General features: G+C 38.5%; 1 long non-coding RNA gene across 2 annotated transcripts; it reads right to left on the reverse strand.

The window, feature by feature from the left end:
• Positions 1-716: 716 nt before the first annotated feature.
• On the reverse strand, positions 717-4,053 carry LOC122878849. 2 transcript variants are annotated; one of them, XR_006378556.1, is made up of 4 exons: positions 3,207-4,053; positions 2,932-3,105; positions 2,764-2,838; positions 717-2,277 (listed from the first exon to the last, which is right to left on the reverse strand). It is a non-coding gene; the product is annotated as an uncharacterized LOC122878849 (long non-coding RNA). The 2 variants fall into 2 exon arrangements; XR_006378557.1 differs by having other exon boundaries at positions 2,932-4,053.
• Positions 4,054-4,257: the final 204 nt, after the last annotated feature.

Below are 4,257 nucleotides of genomic sequence, written 5' to 3' on the forward strand. Positions count from 1 at the left end.
ATTCTCCGTGGGGGAAGCGGAGCGCTCCATCTCCAGATGGTTTTAAGGTCTGGTCTTCTGTCAGCAGGTAGACACGGGACACAGAGGTTAGTACTGAGACGAGGGAGTTTATTGAAACAGCCAGACAGAGAAAAGCAATGACAGGAGCTAAGCTAGGAAAGTCTATGGATCTTATCTTGATGTAGCGCTGGCAGTAAGATCCACTGGAGGAGACGGGTGACAGGAAAGCCGGGAGCTGACGAAACACACAACGGAGAAGTCCAAAGTCCAAAAGGGGTTGTCAAGAGAAGCTGTGGTCGGGTTGAGTTCTCGTAAGAGGTTTGAGACCAGACAGTGAGTGAACCGGGGGAGTGAGACTATATAGTGTGGAATAGATGATTAGTGGCAGGTGTGTAATCAATACTCAGGTGAGTGCGATCTGCTGATTGCAGTGGGTGGAGCTGGTGGTGTCAATGTTGGCTCTCTGACACATAGATGTTACAGATTAAATTAATTATCAGAATCAGCTTTATTGCCAAGTAGGTTTACACATACAAGGAATTTGCTTTGGTATTTTGGTCCAAAACAATAAACACAGTAGAAATAAGAAATATAAAGCACTACAGGTCAAGAATCATAAATATAAAATTGACAATAAGATATAAAAGAACATTAAATATAAATAGGAAAATAAAGAGAGTACAATATGACTGTTATTTAAATGACTTTAAATGTGCAATGTGCAAAATATTTACATGGGAATGTGCAAAAGTTTACAGTATGAGTATACTGTACACTGTACATGACAGGCAGAACACTGCTGTAGTCAACAATGTTATGCAGGGATTTTGTCTGAAATACTCTCAACTCAGTGTATACAGAACAAATGAGTTAGTAGTGGGCTATAGATGGCAGTTCTGAGTCTTGAGGAGTGGACATGGAGGTTGTTAAGGTTGCTCACTTCCTTCACTCACTTTCCCAGGGATATGCACAAGTTTCAGACCAGAGACTGATATGGAGGGGTGAAATTTGTCAGTGGCTAGTAGAGGGGAGGATCACATATTGAAAGACAACATTTATGGCAGGACGGTGTAGTCCCTCATTCGTCCAGGAGTGTTCTATCGTAGAAAAGAATCAAGACTTGATTCTGAAAACAGTGTCCAGATGACTATGACTGAAACCTTTTCTACGATAGAACATTTATGGCACATTGGAATATGAACATTAGAAGTAGCAGTAATGACTCTGAGCCAGCATTTAGGTTCTTACTTTATCAGTGATTCTCAGTTATGCAAGAGCTGTGAAACTGAACATTTAATTCACAATTCTTCAGACGTGATTCCAGTCAGGTTAAAAGGCCATTGTTATGTATTGGGATCGTTCAGCTTCTATGACTTCATACGCACACACACACACACACACACACACACACACACACACACACACACACACACACAGTAGCTATGTTTACAATCAAATATTTCACATTTTTGATGTAGCTTAGGCCTATTTTTTTTTTTTTTAGAAAGGTTGCATCGAATGGTCAAATGAGTTAGTTTTATTTACATATATCAGACTGTTGAAAAGTTCAACCATGATGATTTTGACTACTTTGATTTTATGACTACTATCAAGAGCTCAGGTTTAAAGGTAGAAAGTCACTGTTGTCGTCAGGTGTTTGACCCAGGAAGGGCAAAGAGTTTTTGAACGCTGTGGTGTTAAAAAGTTTAAGCACAGCAGAGGAAATAAAGAGACAACAATGCCCTGTAGATTCTGTACTGAACGCAACACACAACGTACAGTAACATCAAGCTAAAGCTAAGCTCGTCAACCAGCTCACTCCTGGGTTAGACATCTCAGTAGCTAAGTCATAGGCTGAGCTCCTTTTAATAATTTCAATAAATCCATTAATCCAACAATTCAATACAACGGACTTGATTCAGAACAAGTGCGCTTGTGTGTGAGGACTCATATGAGGCTCACTTTTTTGCACTTGTTCCCATAAAAATATTTGCATATACTCTGACAATATAATGTCTCAAAATAATCACAGGCAACTCACAAAATGTCTGTGTATCAATATCGGTAAAAGTCATTTAGAGCAAGAAATTTGACATTTTAATGGCCGCTATTGTAACTTTATTATTTGACTTAATACCAACCATTCCCTGTTGCATACAAATTAGAGACTTCCTTGTATTCTCTGCATATCTAACCATCTATGTGAAGAGAGATTTCACCTCCAGCACTGAAGGGGTTCCCGCTCACCAGCAGCACAGGTGATGAAGCCTTCACCACCTATGAAAAGCACACAACAAATACAGTATCTGACATGAATATATGACATTTACAATGTGGTGTTCAAGCACTCTCAGAGTGATTTAACTGTCTGCAGTGGCAGCTTAAATGCTGTTATTATTGTATATTAATCTTGTGTAGGTTAATTAGGCATTAATTAGATACCAAGTTCTAAACTACTACTGACATTATTTTGCAGTTACTGTAAGATGCTGTTGAACTGCTTTTTTGGCAGTAAGTTATATTATTCACACAGTTAAATGCAATCAAAGGAAATGAGAAATAAGTTATTTGTAAGACTGTCATAAGCAAAAGAAAATCCCACAATTTCCAATAGGCATGACTGGGCAGTGGGACTAATGTATTTCTGTACTCACCTATACAAATGAACCACACCCAAGAGTAATACACTCCAGAGTTCCATTAAAACAAAATATGGCAAGCCATACAAGAGCCCTACCTATGAATTACTGGTGGTGCTCTAACCTTGTCAGTTACACAGAGCCTGTCTGGATTTTCATTGAAGAGGTAGGTGAGCAGGAGTATTGCAGCACATACGTCCTAAAAGGAAAAAACAAAACAAAAACTTGGGTCAGTTTTTATAGCAATGATGGCAAAATGTATTTGAAGAACCTCAAATAAAGTTATAAATACCTTTGTGTGTCTCCTCACCTCCTGGCTGAGTGCCCTCTGGTACTGGATTAGAATCTCCTTGCCCAGGCTCCTCCTTATGGCCTCTCCAACAAATTTGTCTGCTGCTTTTCCAAAGCCTTCCAGCAATCTCTTGTCCACATCAACTTTATAGATGTGATCAATTTCAGAGAAAATCTAAGAGAAGATTATTTCCATACATTACAAATTTGTGTGGAAGAGTAACCTGTTTAAAGTGAAACTTTTGTACATTAACTCCATGCAGGGTTTGAACTCACAATGCTGATATGCTGGAAAGCTGGAAAGCCCTGAAGAATGTCACTTGTGGAGTGGCTTTGAATGAAGCAGATTTTTTTAAACACGTTTGAGGCCTTTAGGATGCTGAAAAAGTCACAAAACTTTGCGCCCAGACTTGAACTGGTAAATACTTCAATTTGAGTTTACGTTTGGGCTTGGGCTTGGGGGTGGCATGTCAGCTCTATGGCGCCCTCTAATGACTTGCCAATAGATCGAGCTGAGCGCTCATTGGGAGTTTTTAAGCCGTGCTATTGATGAAACTCTCCAATTGGCTCCGCAAAAGTTTTACATCACCACTCACAATTAAATGACGACACTTCCATTATCATTTTTCATCATTATCCCCAAATGTTTATCTACATGAACTTAAGCAGTAACAAATGTATTTAATGAGCACATTTCTGACATTAACAATTTAATGCTTTTGTACATTCTCCATAAATGCAAACGGGTCAAAACCACTGACCTAAATTGTTTGGAAAAGTAATAAGTGACTTTTACATGCAGTATTCAACCCCCGTGTATTGATTTTTTTTTTTAAATGAACAGACACTTGAGTCACCTTGGATTTCCTCTTGGACCATTAAAGTTCGCCATGATGGATTTTTTGCTAATTTGCATAATGTGAAAAACAATAAAGTGACATCTACTTTTTGGATTTTGACTCTATCAACATGCTCTGGGGGAAAGTATTAACCAAAATATGAAGTTTCATGTTGATTGGTGCGTGTGGGCGTGGTCTATTCATCGTTATGTGTTTTTTATACCTTCCCTCAATTTGCTGTGAGCTGGAATGAGCTAGAGACATGAAACTTGGCACCATAACTGTAGATGACGTGCACATGTTTCACAAAAAAATATTTTTCCAATTGGCCTAAAGGTGGTGCTCCAATTTTATTAGATTTCATTTGATTTATTTTAATGGGGCTAAAAGGGGCATTAAGTAATTAATCTATATTATACATAGTTTATTGTGGTACAAACTCACATAAATTGCAGTCTCTCTTTACTGTCTCCTTGATGGGCCTCTTG

Source organism: Siniperca chuatsi, linkage group LG7 (assembly GCF_020085105.1).
Source record: "Siniperca chuatsi isolate FFG_IHB_CAS linkage group LG7, ASM2008510v1, whole genome shotgun sequence".
Taxonomy (NCBI): domain Eukaryota; kingdom Metazoa; phylum Chordata; class Actinopteri; order Centrarchiformes; family Sinipercidae; genus Siniperca; species Siniperca chuatsi.